Here is an 18,293-nt window from a genome sequence, read left to right as displayed (position 1 = left end):
TGGTCTCTCTTCTCTGAGTCTTTATGTCTCTTTATCTCTCTCTGTCTCTGTCTGTCTTTGTTTCTGTCTCTCTCTGTAGCTGTCTGGCCTGGAAGTCATTATGCAGACCAGGCTGACCTTGAACTCACAGATCTCCTGCGTCTAGCCTCCTGACTGTTGGGATTGAAGGTAAGAAGCACCATGCACAACTTCTGTGAATAGTCCTTTTAATACCCTCACCTATCCTACCCCATAAAAAACACACTTGCCCTTCCTCTGCACTGCTATCCCTTTTGTCCATACCTTGTTACCTCACAGTATAACACATGACTGCTCTCATTTGATTTAATGACTGCCTCTTGACACCAATGGAGTGTTTGTTATCTAAGAGGGAAAACTTCTCTTTGTTTTGCCCATTGATGGATCCCAACTGTTTAGAACAGCAAAAACATACAGTAGGGGATTAATAAGTATTGAGTGTTTCAGGGCTGAATGACCACTGGGAGGGCCCTGTAGATGCTGGTGATTAGTTGGTTTGTTGGTTGTTTCCACTAAGTATTGGGCACTGAATGTATACCCAGGCTCTCCTGGGGTCACCACAAGACCCAACTATGGCTATGGACTTGAAGAAGCCCTCTGCTGGAGGCACCAATGGGTACTCTAGATTGTGACTGGCTTTGTGACTGGCTCCTTTGCTATCCAATTCACCCCAGAGGCTCCATGTGATATCATGAATGGCTCCCAGGTTCTAATCCCTGGAACCTATGAGTGTCCTCTTCATTCTAAACAGGATTTGTAGGTGTGATTAAATGAAGGGTTTTGAGTTGAGATTTTATCCTGGATTATCAGGGTGTCGAACTTTGGATATTAAATATCCATACAAACACACATGTATGCAGATGTAGGTGTTCTTTACACATGACATGGCAGCTTTAGGAGTTGGGACCAAGCTGGAGGAGTAGGGCACTGGAGATGGAGGAAGCTTGAGATTTAGAGATGAGCTCTGTTTCCTGGCCCCTCTCTCCTACCTGGTCCATGGAGACTCTAGTAAACAGTCCCACACTGCTGGAAACAGAGCTTCAAGCCATTCCCGCTTTCCATCACACCCCAGCCCCTTATATTGAATGGTTTCATCTCAAATTGCTAGCAAGAATAAACCTCTCTTCCCTTAAAAATTATTCCATATGTATCACTTTATTTCAGTTCCAACAATGTACAGTGACATTAGTGTTCAAAGAATCCTTGGTCCCAGCCTGTCTAGAGTTCAAGTTAACCCCCTAGAGAGCTGGAAATGCTGTGGATGTGAAGCAGTTCAAAACCTGCAACATTTTTCTTATCAGAGACTGGATTTCTCTGTGTAGCCTGGCTCTCCTGGAAGTAACTGTGTGAACAGTCTGGACTGGACCTAACAGAGATCCACCTGCCTCTGCCTCCCAAGTTCTGGGATTAAAGACTTACTCCACCACCACTAGGCAGAATCTGCAACATTTCAGTCAGATAGTGTTGATTGCATTGCACCTCGATGCCCTGATTTTTTGTTTTATTTCTAGTATGTTGTTAGTGGGAATGAAAGTACATCATTTACTCCTTCTATTCCTTCTTAGGTGTCCTTCATGTAGTCTCTAAAGACGACACCGGGAATCCGGTGCCTGTGGTGTGATGCCTTGTGCAGCCTTGGTGCAGTGGGTAGAGGCTTGGAACTGCCTAGACTCCGAGTGCTGGGCACTGTTGACTCCTCATGGAAGACCTTGATTTGAGGGATGTGGGGATGTGGGGTGGCATGGGAGGGAAGGCTGGATTGCAGTTTCCCCACTGGAGAAGAAAGGCCAGACAGGGTAATTGAAGGTGCCAGGAGGGTATCTTTATATGAGGGAACTCTTGGCAACATTCACGAAACTTAAACATCCATCCTCACTATCAAGGAACACACCAACTTGGCCCAGTGGCTTCTCTATATAGTGCTGGAGTACTGGGCATGTGGTGAGGAGACTGTAATGATTACCCACCTTCACACACACAAGAAGAAATTAACCCTCAGATTCAATCAGTTGGTCTCTATTCCTTAAGCAGGAATTCGTACAGACCCCTACAGCCCAGTCCCAAGAGTCCTTCAAATCAATCTCCCAGTAATACTTCCCTGAGATGAAGCTCTGTGATCCCCAGGATGCCAAATAGCATCCAACAGAATCTGCAGTTGTATCTTTATGGTGAGGTCTGAAGCTGAATCTTCTCATGGTATTAAATAGGTTCATCTTGTAATGCAACATGGTTAAGTTATCAAAGAAAATGGGCACTGTGGGAAGAAACAACATTTTAGGTAAAATGACGGTTTACATTCTCAGGTGATAGCAGTCCATAGAGTCTTCATGGATTTTAAAAACAGAATGTTATGACTTTAGGTTAAATTTGGCTCAAATAAACCAAATAAGGATTTCCACAAGAAAAGAATAGCAGCATGCTCAAAATTTTTGTGAAAATTTTAGATGCTGTAGAGGAAGGAGCCTCAGCCTACTTCTGTCAGGTGACTTTTAATTACACCTACCTAAGGGAAGATGTGTGCATTGAAGCAAGGGCCAGAGCAAAGGCTGTCCTCATGGATATACATGAAAAGTTACTTTTATGTAGATATAAGTAGTGATAACTTTCATATTGGTGTTTTCATTTGCATCTATCAGAGAATATTTATACTCAAGGAGAATCTAAATATGTTCTAGAAGTGGATCCCTGAATGTATCTCTCTTCCTTCAACCTCTGGTTCCTCTGATACTCTTTCCTGTGAGGTTAAAATTGACTTTTAGATCTACAAGGGGGATTTAGACACTGTCTCATGTCCTATTAATTTGTTTCATTTTCATTGCTCATGATACATTGCTTTGTCTGTTAAGTTATTTTATGATTTTTCTTGGTTCCTTTTGTGATAGGAATTTTCCATTTGTCCCAGACTTGCAAGGAACTCATTATGTTGACCTGACTTCCTCAAACTCATTGGCAGTCCTCCACACACTAGGTTTTTGATGCTGGGATTACTAGTGTGCACCTCTTTATCTTGTGTATTTTTTAATTTATGGAGTAAAATGCAATGTAAGAAATTGATTTCTAACACATTCAAAGGAAAATAATCAAATAACTACATCACTGCCTACACTTAGTTTGAATTATACTGTCCAGAGTTAAATAACCATTCTACTCAAGGAACACCTGATAGTCTCTTTTCTGCCACTATTACATACAATATGATATTAGTATGCATTTCTGTTTGTTGGTTTGTTTGTAAGATGACCGTGTGTTTCACTAATAATAGAATGTGACTTACCTAGACATATTTCTGGGGAGTTAAAATATTTGTGTTTGCAAAGGATATCTCAATATTGGAGGGTACCTCTCATCATCTTATCAGTGAAGACACTCACCTTGGAACTGGTTGTAACTTTCAGTCAGTCCAGTGATGGGTAGGGCATTGAGTTCTGTCTTAATAGCCTGTGGCATGCTCAGCTGCATTGACTCACTTCTGCAAGGATAAGAAAATATTGATCTGTGTGGTGCTAAATATATCACACAGTGATTAGGAAAAACTTCATTGCAAGTTCAGCCAAACACCTCAGGTTACACAAGTCTGACATCTTTTCAATACTTGGAGCCGTTGATGGAAGAAGAAGACTGTCCCCTAAAAATAGTCCTATAACCCGCACACATGTATGCACACACATTCACACACACATAAAAATAACAAAATAAATAAAAGAATCCCAAAAATATCACACTAAAACAATTGAGGATTTTCTATATAAAAGATATCTGCATTTCCTAAGGCAACTTGGAAAATTTTATAGCATATTTTTGGGTATCCAGACTTGCACTGATGGCTAAACTCACCTTCTGAACATATCGTCCAAACCCTGCAAAGAAATAAAAAAAAAAAAAGCTTAGATAGCTGAAGAAATGAAATACAATATTTGTTTCTAAAGTTCATATAAATGTCTGTCACAATCACACCATTCTATCCTGGTAAATTATATTCAGGTCTTAAGATGATGCCAAACAAATAGATTAGCAGAACTGGAATTATTCATGAAAGCAGACTGTAGAGTAAAATTTGAGAAGGACTAGGGTATCGACTGTACATTGCTTTTGAACCCCCAAATGTCTACAAGCCATAGGAATACTTTGGCTAAGGATACTACAAAAGGGTGGCCTCACCCCTGCATGTTGCTTCACATGTGTATTTCAGAATTGCAGGGTTAGAGGCCTGAGCATTACTGTGAGTTGCAAGGTATCATGTACTACCAAATAGGATCATGTCTCAAAATGCCAACTCCTAAAGGACTCTCAAAAACACAGCACTCAAACAGAAGAAATTAAGCCATAGGTTACTTTAAAATTGTGCACAATATACAAGTAGAGGTAAAGAATGTTGGAAAGAGAAATCACTGAATTTCAGTTTTCAGAGAAGCAAAGCACAAAAGCCAAAAGTTAGGACATATTCCCTGGAGAATCTATGGACATAATTTCAAAAAGCTTCTTCTTTCAAGATTATTACAGAATTTTGTTTCTCCAGAAAATTTCTGAAAAGGAAACTCCCTAAAAAAAATGCAGGATATATTGAAAGCTATCTTAGTATAACAATCATCACTGTGGGCCTCAGACAATAAAGCCTCTTCCTGCACTCCTCCATGCTCACCTGCAGCAGGACCACATACGGCTCCTGGGACATTGCCATCAGCTTCTGAAACATTTCTCTTAGTTCTTTTCTCTTTTGGACCATCATGGTTTCACTTGTCCTGAGTTTCTCTAAAACACATTGGCCTTCATTTCTCATTGAAACAATATGTTTCTCTTCCTCTTCACAAAGATATTGATGTAGTTTCCTATACTCTGTCCTCATCATTTCTTCCCGAAAAGTCAAGTAATCCTGAAGAAAAAGGGACATTCCCAATCATCTTTGCAAAGTATTTGGTCCTCCCTCATTTAATCCTCCTATGCTTATATTCCACAAATGACTTGTATAACTCTGATGCATATACTCTGATTGACTGTCTTCACACCTCAGAAAATGTAAATGCCTTGGTTTCATTTATATCTTCCTTGTTAATTACATAGGCAATCCAACCCTAAGATGCATTTACACCTATATTAGAGTTGTCTGAAGAAAGGATTGATCACTCATATGTTCACAAAGATATGAAACTCTGCATGTAGTAATTAGAATTCATAGTGTAGTCATAAAATCTAATGCAGTGTGCAGAACCATCAGCAATTCACACATTAGTCCCAGATACTTCAGCCAGAGGCAGACCATTCCTTCTGAGAGCAGAGATATATTATACACTCAGAATTAGAGGTGAGCAGGACACATATCCAAGTATCATATCCTAGGCCTCATATTCAAATCTTGAATGGCAAATTTTCAAAATATGCATCAAGCAGATCTTAAGCAAGTTTCTCACACTCACTGTCCAATGGGTTCTCATTCTGTTTTCTGCCTCTAAATTCTCTTGATTTTCTTGGACCTTCTCCCATAAAGATACCATTTGCTTCAAAAGTCTATCCTTTAAAAAACAATGAATATCAATTTTGAAAAATATACCTGATAGACAGGGCAATTAATACTATTATTATAGTAAGAGTGCCAGAATCAAAATTACGCTTCATTTTTATCTTTCTGTAAGTATGAATTTTAGATCAGAACACAGAATTAGAAAATGCAGCTCACCCTTTTGCTCAGGTATATTGATGAATTATTTTGATTATATGTTTGGCTGTACCTGACTCCCATGTACTTTTCCTAATTTAGTCTCCAACCATAGACACTTTTGAAAGATAGGAAGATAGTGTTGCACTTTCCAGTGACCTGGGTATAATGTAGGATAAAGTACAAATGATCTTTACACTCAGGGTAACCCAAAGGATGTTTACATTCCTAGTCACCCTTTCTTCATTAGATGTTAATAAAGTTCCACCATTCTGAAATCAGTGCCTTTGTCATAATGAGGACCAGCATCTTCCTGTGGTTTGCTAAGGCTACCTCTCTCCAGGTTCCAAGTTCTCTCAGAAGCATCACTTACCAGTTGATCCTCAGCAGCAGGTTCAATGGGACAGTGTCTGTGTCCTCTGTGCTCATGGGAGTTTGAGCAGAGTGGACAGAGGAAGATCCTGTTCTCAGCACAGAAGATCCTCTTAGTATCCTCGTGGGTCACACACTTTTGCTCCTCAGAGCTCAGGTCCTTCATAAGGCTGGCTTGTCTGACAATGGACACCAGCTTCTTCAAAACAATGTTGGTTCTCAATTCCTTCCCATATTGTTCTCTACACAAAGGGCATCGGACAGGAGGTTGGATGTCTTCCCAGGAAAGGTGGAGGCAGGCTCGACAGAAGCTGTGACCACAGCTTATGGTGACTGGGTCTGTCAGGCACCTTAGGCAGATGAAGCAGGTGAGTTCTTTCTGGAAGGATTGTGAGATGTCTGACTCCATTTTTCTGAAGGAAGAAAAGCAGAAGAATTGCTATTATTCGACCCCAGAGAAACCAGAAACAGCACAAAAACTCATGCAAGTTGTGATTTAATTCTGTATATGGCAAAGCAGGCTTCATTTTTCAGGAACAAAATATCAAGATAAGTATAGGATTGCAGTTCCTGATCTTTCCTCTTTCACTCTTCTTGACAGAAATATAGATTAATCTGATGTCCTTCGGAGCCATTCCACCTGCATCTTTTTTGGAGACTCCCTTCAAATTAGTGTCTTGGTTGCTGGTCTGAGACATGCTTTCCAAGTGTTTATAAATAAATATACACTAGAGTGATGAAACTCCTTCAAGTCCACAAGTTTGCCTTTCACTACAGACATAAGTAGGTTAAACACAACCTTCTTTGTTGGCTATCCAAGAAAACACTCCCTATTTCACATGGTCCCTAGTAAATGCTTTGCTTAATTTCTGATTTTAGCATCTTAGTCCTTCACATCCTCCTGTCCCACCCCTTGACACTTGAAGGAAACATTAGTTACTTGAACTCTTTCTGATGCAAACAGTTAACAAGAATAAGAATTAGGGGGGCTCATAATTGAAGGATATGTCCATCATTGTGGGAAAGAAATGGTGGCAGAAGCTTGAGGGAGCTGGTCTCATTGCATCCAAAATCAGCAGGAAGAAAGCAAGGAACACTTGCTGCTCAGCTCCTGATCCCTTTTCCTTAGTTTGAGACCTCAAACCATGGAATGGTCAAGTGATCTCATGAGCATTTAGTGTGGATCTTACCAACTGTAGTGAATCTACCCCCAAGTAATCCTTCACAGACATCCCCAGAGGTTTCCATATCTATCCTAAATCCCATAAGTTGAATTCTAGGGTACTCTCTGTGGAAACTTGTTTGTTTATCAAAGATACAGTTCCTGGCTTCAGTTTATGGGATGAACCTTGAGGCATAAATGTGGATGTCATGAGTCTAGCAGAATTTCCTATTTAATCAACAGGGGCCCATTTTTCCTTCTCTTGGAAGGTCTACACAAATAAAGAATCTTGGATTGAGTGAGATAAACATCCCCCAAGTAACTACAGCTTCTGTGGTCTGAAGCAAATGGACTCCATGGCTTTAGCTGCTGGTCCTATTTACCTTGAAAATAATACTAATACTCATTGTCAAGATTATTTTAGAAAAGAGATGGAGACTCCAATGCTGCCTTCCTTAACTTACCTAATCACCCCCATTTTGTATTTTTTTTCTCTGTATTAGATATTTCATTTTTTTTGAATGCCTAAAGCCGTATGAAAAATACAGGCTTATTGCACAATGGGAGAACCCAGAGGGCAGAAGTTGCTACTGATGTTTTACAATCTTGCATCTCAGCTGTTAATGCCCAATATCTAGGATATACAGACAGGGAACTTCCCTTAAGCATTCAGGTTGGTGGAACCCAGCAGGGAATTAACATAGGGAGGATATCAAGGTCAAGGTCAGCAAGCAAGCCAACAGTTACCCAAAACGGGAGCCAGGTCCATACAGGTCCTCCCTTTTACTAAAAAATGAGCTTCTGATACAACATTCCAAAACAATTTATGAATTCACAGAAATAATGAAAACTGAGTATAGAATTAAAAAACTGCACAGATTACAACCAGGATTTACTTTCCTGAATAGAATAATGTGTTTAGTTTTCTCTAATTTAATCACATGTATACTTCCAACCTAGCAAATCAACCAATAGCATGAAGAGCCAGTTTTTCAAAGATGGTAAACTATTATCAAGCATTATTTCACACTGTGATGTTTCCCTATAGTTTACAACAGGGAAATACTAAAATATTTTCCTTTGTTAAATAATGAGTTTTCACTTTTATACATAATACTCATAGAATATATCTCTAACTTCTAGTAATTATCAATCTATTCAGAGCAATTATTTTATATATTATACATGTAAAATTAATTTAGAGGTGTGTTGATCTCACATCTATGAACTACATACAGAAATACTCTATAAATATTCTTAAAATTTAGAGAAAGAACAAAATTGAAAGTTGGAACATCAGAGCAAAGAAAGACTGTGAATGGATAAACTACAATTATCTATACCTGTAACTCACAGTATTTTTACAAAGCAAGATGACCAAATGGGAACAGAGTCTCTTTTGATAAATAGCCAAATTTTAAGCATTTTTAAGCAGAAACCTCAGTTTGGTAATAAATTAAAATAGAAAACACCAACAACTTTCAATCTTTCTTTTTTCGGTTTTTTGAGACAGGGTTTCTCTGTGTAGCTTTGTGCCTTTCCTGGAACTCACTTGGTAGCCCAGGCTGGCCTCGAACTCACAGAGATCTGCCTGCCTCTGCCTCTTGAGGGCTGGGATTAAAGGCATGCGCCACCACAACCCGGCAACAACTTTCAATCTTAAATTGTGCACTCACCCAAGAAATAGCCTCCGGCCTCAGCAGTGTTTTGTGGAGACACAGCAATATTAGCTCAGCTCTGGGGTATGATCCTCAATGTGTGGAGGAGATAGATCTAGCAGTCTAGGAGTCACAAGATATGGAGACTCACTCTGTCTAGTCTAGAGAAGAATAAAGCTGTCTGCCTCCTGGAGTGTCCTTATATACTCTCTAAAGACTATGCCCACTTCCTCCCATGTTGCTTTTACTGATGCTTGCTATAGGTGAGTTCCTCTGATTAGCAGTATTCTAAATGGATGGAAGATTGAATTAACTCTATGGCCAGTATCCACAAACAAATCTCCACAACAAGGTTTCCTGAGGTCATGCTTAGCTGGGTGTGGTAGCTCACACCTTTAATCCATAGAGTCCCAGAGGATGAGCTGCTGAAGCAGGGGGAGTTTTAGTTTAAGGCCTGCCTAGGATATACAGTGAGAACTTTTCTAAAAAAACTTAAATAAATAAAGAGAAATTTTGCTACAATATTTCACTGTTTCTAAATAATTTGTGGTGTGCTTATAATCTTGCTTTTCCTTTTGTAATTTCATAGTTAATGATATCAATCTGTGATTTTAGCAAATATTCTAGGCAAAAAGTGTTTCTAAGTACTGGGAGCTGACAAGTAGTGATGGGTATGCTGGGGTAGGGGAGTTAAGGCAGTCCTTATGAGGGAGAAAAGCAGAGGTTCCACCAGGATCTAATTTGTCCCCTGGGAAATGGGGCAGAGAGTGGAGAGGCCACAGAAGGTAGTCTGCTACAGAGCTGGGCTGAGACTAGAACATTGGATTTAGAGAAAAGAGTGAAGATCTTCAGTTAGCCTGCCTCCTTCCCTAGCCTACTTGCTTCTCTGGCAGGCTTCACTGAAGGGTCCTAGGGAATGCATGCTGGTATTTGGAGGCTGGAATAATGTGATTAAAAGCAGGAAAGAAGGTTGGAGGGGAAGATCTGTGTAATCCACTAGAGGTGGGGCAGAGAGGAAGGGAAGGTCACAGCAGTTGGTCTGCTACAAGGCCTGAGCTGAGACTAGGGGATTGGATTTGGAAGAGAGGAGGGAGAAGTGATGATCCACAGTTAGCCTGTTTCCCTTGCTGGAGTCGCTGAACTTTATTTTTGTTTCCCATTAAAACCCGTGTTATATATTGCTGGAACACAGTAATGTTTTGTAAAACGTATCATTGTGGGCAGATATTAAAACAGACTTCATTTTACTCCATTGTATACTCATTCCAACAAAAGTAGCACAAGAAGCAAAGGCTTACCCCAGGTAATGCTTGTCTTTGAGAAATTGTAGCTAAAGTTTTTACATGGCCATCCCACATTCTCTCTCTATGATCTTTCAAGATGCAAGAGAGATGGGATAAAAAGGAATGTGACTTTCCATCTAGGACCTCTTCTGACCTCCTCAGGCCCCAGACATGCATGTGGTGGACATACATAACATACATACATTTATTCGGGCAAAACACTTACACATAAAGTCAAGTAAATACATCTCTTTTTCTTTAAAGTGTAGTGGAAACAAAGCTTACTAATTAAGTAGCTATGAGTGGGCATGTACCTAGCATTCCATAACTGGCGATTCAATTATACAGAGTAACTCATCACACATCCTTTGGCATACATACCTACACGTGTGCAGGTACCAATTTCAACATTAGAAATTCATCTTCAAGAGACTACATTTAACTGGATGGAATAAAATATAACCATTGTTCACAGCTGTCTGAGGTAATTAACAGTTAATCTGTTCAAAGTAATGTGCAAGGATTGTACATGTCTACAAAAATGCTTTTTTTTATTACTGGGTGTAACTATGCACATTGAAGACATTGGGGGGATGTGTTTTACTTATGATTTAGGTAATAAAAATAGAAAATGGCTGGCAATGTTGGCACACACATTTAACCCAGACTTGGGGGCAGGAGCCTGAGACAAATAGATATGTGAGTTGAAGGTCAGCCTAGTTTACATAGCAAATTTCAAGGTCAGATGGGTCTACATAGCAAGTTCTAGGACAGCAAAAGCTACATTATAAGGAGACCTTGTCTCAAAGCAACAACAAAAATCTTTAAATAAATTAAAATTTTACATTCATTAGTAGAAAATGTATAATTCTTCTATGTTTCATACTTAAAACAACATGATCTTGCAGTAGCAGTTAGGGTAAAAATCCTTTCAAAATTGTATGTGCTAGGTAAACATTGGCCCACTGTGTGGTCGTGTTGAAAGGTGAGTGAACCTCTGCCAGATGGCAAGGAAAGGAGGGAAGAGGAACTGAATCAAGGGAAAATGCCACAAAAGGAATTAGTGCTAATCTTGGGCTTACTCCCATAATTGTGTATTACTTTTTTTTTTTTTTTTTTTTTTTTTTTTTTTTGGTTTTTCGAGACAGGGTTTCTTTGTGTAGCTTTGCGCCTTTCCTGGAACTCACTTGGTAGCCCAGGCTGGCCTCGAACTCACAGAGATCCGCCTGGCTCTGGCTCCCGAGTGCTGGGATTAAAGGCGTGCGCCACCACCACCCGGCTATGTATTACTTTTAATGCAGGGTCAAAGCACATTTGCTATCTCTCCACACATAGCTTGTTGCCGATACAACTCTTCAACAGCTAAGCAAGCCCACCATAGAAGCAAAAATGATGAAACTACCTGATCTTGGATTTTCAAACTTAAAAAGAAACTATCATTAAAATAAATTTAATCTCCTGGTGAAGTTCTAAACATTAAGTGTTTTGTTACAGCAACAGAAAATGACAGAGCACACTATTTGTCACAATATTTATTATATTAGCTGTATGTATTATCATGTCACAGTTAAGGTGTCATTAAGAGAAATTTCTGACATAAATTTCTAACCTGAGGAGGCTGTTCAGTGTTTCTTAAGCAATGTACCAGATCCCTGGCTTCTACCCAGGAGCTGATGATCAGCAGCTCCTAACATCCAGTTAAATAGACAAGAATGTCAGTCAAATGTACCTTCACAGAATATAACACCACTCATGTTTTATGCCTGGTCAATACTCAAATATTTGTTATTAAAGTAATTATGTTTAACATTACTTGTACCCGTATGTATAATACACAAGTTGGTAAGTCTCTCTTATTACAATTTTTTATAAAAATGAAAAGTCAGGTGGTTGTGGTACACACCTTTAATCCCATCATTGGGGAGGAGGGGGCAGAGCCAGGCAGATCTCTGTGAGTTCAAGGCCAGCCTGGTCTACAAAGCCAGTTCCAGGGCAGGAGCCAAAACTACACAGAGAAACCCTGTCTCAAAGAAAAAAAAAAAAAGAAAAGAAAAATGAAAATACTATAAAAATATTTGACAGTGATCTATTTCTTCTTTAGTGAGATACCCCTTCATAATAAAAAATATTCCTAAAAATGATTCATTGTGATCTTTCCACAATTGATTCTTCTAGAATTAAGCTAGAAATGACGAATGATTAGGCACACTTCTCTTCTGTATGAATATGCTGATAAAAGGCTACTCACATCTCTCAGAAAGACTCCCTGTATTCATAAAATGAATTATCAAGAGTGACCTGTTAGTAATACAATGAGAACAGATCACACTTGGGAAGACTAAATATTACAAACATTTATTTCACACTAATATGCCAGGCATAGGGCACAAAGACAAAGGTGAAAGATCTCTGTTTTCTTCAACCAATTCTTCAATCCCAACAAATTTTCCCCAATGTTTGCAAGAATGTCCTTTGGGCCAGGTGGTGTTGGCGCATGCCTTTAGTCCCAGGACCTGGGAAGCAGAAGCAGGCGGATCTCTGTGAGTTTGAGGCCAGCCTGGGCTACAGACTGAGTTCCAGGAAAGGTGACAAACTTTCACAGAGAAACCCTTTCTCAAAAAAAAAAGGGGGGGGGGGGTGTCACCTTGACTTCACTTTAACATAAACTAGAAAACAATGCCTGCTCTTCTTTGGGTTGCCAAGTCTAGAAATATTGCATATCAGCTGAGTTCATAGTCTCCCAGCAAAGCTCACTTAACTTGTAATGGCCATAGTAGTGGCTGAGAATTGCAGGCTAGGTCCAGAGATATAAGAAAAAGTTCTCTGGAGGACATGTAGCCACTCTGCTACTCAGTATTATTCCATTGCACACACTTTGTGATATATGCCAATGCTTCATTTCTAAATGTTCTTGATGTTCTTCAATACTATAAGACTTTTCCTAGATTGTGCTGTCTGATACTTCCTTAGGTGTGATGTATGGTTAATGAATGGGCTTTCAACATTATAGGCAATTCTTTCTCAAGTGAGTTCGCTGATGCATGCTGTGGGGAAATTTCTACTGGACAGATTCCATAATTATTCCATTCACAGAGATTTTCCTCACAGGATTATTTCATATTTCAAAAGGAGTGACTTCCAGATAGTTTTCTAATGATTACATTTCTAGAAGAGTCTTTTGCCAGTGCAGACTTTCTCATGCATATTAGGGCATGAATGATGCCAAAATGATTTTCAACTTTAATTCTATTCATAGATTTTTTTTCAGTTATAAAAAGTATTTTCCACATTCATGACTTTCACTGAGGTTTTCTCCAATATGAGTTAGATATATTTAAAACATGTTTAAAACATCTATATTGTTTTACATTCATGTTTCCTCCTATGTAAATACTTAGATGCATTCCAAGTTTAGACCTGTAGTGTGGGACATTTTCCCATATGTATTACATTTATAAAAATTTCCTCTTGTGTGAGTTTTCTCATAACTTTTTTTTTATTTTGCAATACAATTCAGTTCTACATATCAGCCACGGATTCCCTTGTTATCCCTCCTCCCGTCCCCCTCACCTTCCCCCCAAACACCCCCATTCCCATCTCCTCCAGGGCAAAGCTTTCCCCACAGACTGAGGTCAACCTGGTAGACTCAGTCCAGGTAGGTCTAGTCCCCTCCTCCCAGGCCGAGCCAAACAATCCTGCATAGGCCCCAGGTTTCAAACAGCCAACTCATGCAATGAGCACAAGATCTGGTCCCACTGCCTGGATGCCTCCCAAACAGATCAAGCCAATCAACTGTCTCACCCATTCAGAGGGCCTGATCCAGTGGGGACCCCTCAGCCATTGGTTCATAGTTCATGTGTTTCCATTCATTTGGCTATTTGTCCCTGTGCTTTATCCAACCTTGGTCTCAACAATTCTCGCTAATTGGACTCGCAGAGATCCACCCAGGGCCTAGTCATGGATCTCTGCATCCAGATCCCTCAGTAGTTGGATGAGGTTTCTAGCACGACAATTAGGGTGTTTGGCCATCCCATCACCAGAGTAGGTCAGTTCGGGCTGTCTCTCGACCATTGCCAGCAGTCTGTTGTGTGGGTATCTTTGTGGATTTCTGTGGGCCTCTCTAGCACTTTGCTTCTTCCTATTCTCATGTGGTCTTCATTTACCATGGTCTCCTATTCCTTGTTCTCCCTCTCTGTTGTTGATCCAGCTGGGATCTCCCGCTCCCCCAAGCTCTCTTTCCCTCTACCCGTGCCTTTCACCACCCCCACTCATGTTCAGGCTGTTCATGTAGATCTCATTCCATTTCTCTGTCATTGGGCGATCCCCGTGTCTTTCTTGGGGTCTTTCTTGGGGTCTTGTTTTCCAGATAGCCTCCCTGGTGATGTGAGTAGCAGACAAGTCAGCCTTGTTCCACATCTAGTATCCTGCTATGAGTGAGTACATAGCATGTCTGTCTTTCTGAGTCTGGGTTACCTCACTCAGGATGATTTTTTCTAGATCCATCCATTTGTCTGCAAACCTCATGATGTCATTGTTTTTCTCTGCTGAGTAGTATTCCATTGTGTATATGTACCACATTTTGTTTATCCATTCTTCAGTTGAAGAGCACAACATCCCTAATCATCAGGGAAATGCAAATCAAAACAACTCTGAGATACCACCTTACGCCTGTCAGAATGACTAAGATCAAAAACACTGAAGACACCTTATGCTGGAGAGGATGTGGAGCTAGGGGAACTCTCCTCCACTGCTGGTGGGAATGCAAGCTTGTACAACCACTTTGAAAATCAATATGGCACTTTCTTAGAAAATTGGGAATCCATCTCCCCCAAGATCCAGCTATACCACTCTTGGGCATATACCCAAGGAATGTTCAACCACACCATAAGAGCAATTGTTCAGCTATGTTCATATCAGCATTGTTTGTAATAGCCAGAACATGGAAACAATCTCATAACATTTTAAGGGCAAGTTCTGGTGAAACTTTCCTTCGCATTCAATACATTCCTAATGTTTCTCAACCCTGTGAGGGTTCTCTCATGTTAACTGAGAGATGTTTTACAGAAAGAACACCTATACTACACACACTCAAGGGAATTCTTGGTTGGAGTATTTGAAGCATTCTGAGGCTTAAATGTCTTTCTACACCCATCATCATCATACTTCCCCATATCTGTGAGTTCTCTGATGCCTACTTAGGTTTGATTTCTGTGAAAACTTTTTTTACATATATTATATTCATAGGGTTTCTCCCCATAATGAATCAACTCATGTACCATGAGAGATGATTTGTAGCCAAACATTTTCCCACACTGAATGCATTCATAGAGCTTTTCACCTATGTGAATTCTATAATGCTTACTAAGGACTAACTTCCACTGAAATGTTTTCCCACACTTACTACATTCATAGGGTTTCTCACCTGTATGAATTATCTGATGTTTGTTGAGATATGACTTGTTTTGAAAGGCTTTTCCACACTCTTTACATTCATATGGTTTCTCACCTGTGTGAACTTTCTGATGAGTTTTGAGGTATGACTTATTTTGAAAGGCTTTTCCACACTCTTTACATTCATGTAATTTCTCACTGTTGTGAATTCTCTGATGCCTCCTGAGGTCTGATGTATGGTAAAAGGCTTTCCCACACTCATTGCATGCATAGGGTTTCTCACTTGTGTGAGTTCTATGGTGCGTGTTGAAGTAAAACCTGTTATGGAAGGTTTTTCCACATTCTTCACATTCATATGGTTTATCACTCTTGTGAGTTCCCTGATGCATTTTGAGGTACGACTTCTTTAGAAATGCTCTTCCACATTCTTTACATTCATATGGTTTCTCACCAGTGTGAGTTCTCTGATGCATTTTGAGATACCAGTTATGATGGAAGGCTTTACCACATTCATAACATTCAAAGGGTTTCTCGCCAGTATGAGTTCTCTCATGTACAATGAGGGCTGACTTTTGCCTGAAGGTTTTATCACATTTACTACAACCATAGGGCTTTTCTCCTGTGTGAATTCTCTGATGACTAGTAAGGGAAGATTTAGTGCTAAAGAGTTTCTCACACTGGATACATACATGGGCTTTCCTCTGGTTATGTGTCCCCGGATGAACTGGAAGGTCTGATTGGCTAGCAAAGGTTTTTTGACTTTCAAGGCATTTACAAGATTTGCTCCCTGAGTATGTTTCTTGGTGTTCAGTGAGGTTGTCATCCACATTGTAGAAGCCTAAAAGGACCAAAAGAAATCATTTCTGTGAATTACACTTTAGGTTTTCTAATGGAATTCTCATGTTCATGTTAAGAAATTTTTCCTATCTTACTAGCATAGTGTTTTAAGATGATAGTAAGTATTAATTTATAAACTTTAGATAGAACATACTGAAACACACTAATAGGTTAACATATTTTTTCTCACTTTATTTTATTTTTGTGAAGAAATATTTTGTTAAAATATCAAGCTGGGTGGTGGTGGCTGACACCTTTAATCCAACACTTGGGAGGCAGAGGCAGGAGGATCTCTGTGAGTTTGAGGCCAGCCTGGTCTACAAAGCCAGTTTCAGGACAGGCTCCAAAGCTACACAGAGAAAGCCTGTCTTGAAAAACCAAGAAAGAAAGAAAGAAAGAAAGAAAGAAAGAAAGAAAGAAAGAAAGAAAGAAAGAAAGAAAGAAAGAAAGAAAAAATTGAATATCCATTAATTGCTAGGCATACTTTTCCATTCAGATAATGGTTACATTTTTTTTCACTGTTCTATTCTCATATATACTTTGATATATGACAATTGTGACCTTTTCTTTCTTGCATTCTCTTTATTCTGGTCTAAAATGTTCAATAATTTCTACAACATATTCTTTGCAGATTATGAGAGAAGTCCAATGGACTGCTTCCTAACCTGAAGCTTCCCTTATGGCCATGAATTTGCATCTTAGTTTGTTTAGAATTACTAATTCAGGAGTGGTCATGGATTGTGAGTTTTTCAAACATGAAATTTCTTCCTTTCCATTTCCACACAAAACAGATACCAGTAACTGAGGTCTTAACTGAACAACATGTGCTATTCTATTCAAAATCAGAATAAATACAAGGAAACAACTGTTCACCACCACCCTGGGGAAATATGTATGTTGTATATCATCTCTAAAGTATCTAGCTACTTGTGATCTCATGAGCTTTGACATTCACCTCCAAATTGCTGATACACACTCCTGTGTCTTATAATCCATAGTTTCTCAAGGATGTTATCATGTTTACAGAGACATTGCTTCTTTTAGTTTCATAAAAAGTAGACTCTTCTGCCATTTCTCATTATTTTTGTTGCTTTATAATGACAGAAAAGAAAATAGAAGCAAATATTGACAGAAAAGAAAATAGAAGCAAACCACTGAAGAGATAAGAATGAAAACTGAGGGTTGGGGATTTAGCTCAGTGGTAGAGCACTTGCCTAGCAAGAACAAGGCCCTGGGTTCGGTCCTCAGCTTAAAAAAAAAATGAATGAAAAATGGATCCGGGTAGTAGTGGCTCATGCCTTTAATCCTATTACTTGGGAGGCAGAAGCAGGTAGATCTCTGAGTTTGAGGCCAGCCTAGTCTACAGAGCAAGTTCCAGAACAAACAAGGCTACACAGAGAAACCCTATCTCAAAGAAATAAAGAAAGAAAGAAAGAAAGAAAGAAAGAAAGAAAGAAAGAAAGAAAGAAAGAAAGAAAAGAAAGAAAGAACACCTGGTGCAGATTGACTTTGTCAACCTGGATCAGACTTTGGGGAGTCTAATGCCAAGTATTTGTTGTCAGCATATTTAAAATACAGTACAATTTGGGAAAAGGTTTCTAGGCAACAATCGGTCCAATCAATCCAATCCCAGGTGCACAATAAAGCTCAAAGTGTGACTACAAAGAAACTCCTTTACAAGGTACATGAGACCATGAGGGTGAGTTCTATAGCTAAAAGACCTAGAATCTAGATTGGTCTCTGACCAATGCATAGAGGTGAACAGGCTATAAAGTGCATGGAACATCTTCCCTAAGGATTGGTAACTATCTAGGGAGGGAAGAGTCTGGAATAACCATTCTGGTGAATTTGGGCAACGTCTGTCTCTGTAGCAAAATCTAGGTGAGGTTTACCTCTGTAGCACAAGGTGGGTGAGGTCTGCC

General features: G+C 39.5%; 1 pseudogene; it reads right to left on the bottom strand.

Annotated features, from left to right (window-relative positions):
• Positions 1-1,841: 1,841 nt before the first annotated feature.
• LOC128105327 (tripartite motif-containing protein 43-like) lies at positions 1,842-16,325 on the bottom strand (annotated as a pseudogene).
• Between the last annotated feature and the right edge of the window lie 1,968 nt (positions 16,326-18,293).

The sequence above is a fragment of the Peromyscus californicus genome, unplaced genomic scaffold, assembly GCF_007827085.1.
Source record: "Peromyscus californicus insignis strain IS unplaced genomic scaffold, ASM782708v3 Scaffold_11__1_contigs__length_118956290, whole genome shotgun sequence".
Taxonomy (NCBI): Eukaryota; Metazoa; Chordata; class Mammalia; order Rodentia; family Cricetidae; genus Peromyscus; species Peromyscus californicus.
The sequence above is the reverse complement of the archived record's forward strand: the minus strand, read 5'-3'. Positions and strand labels throughout refer to the sequence as shown.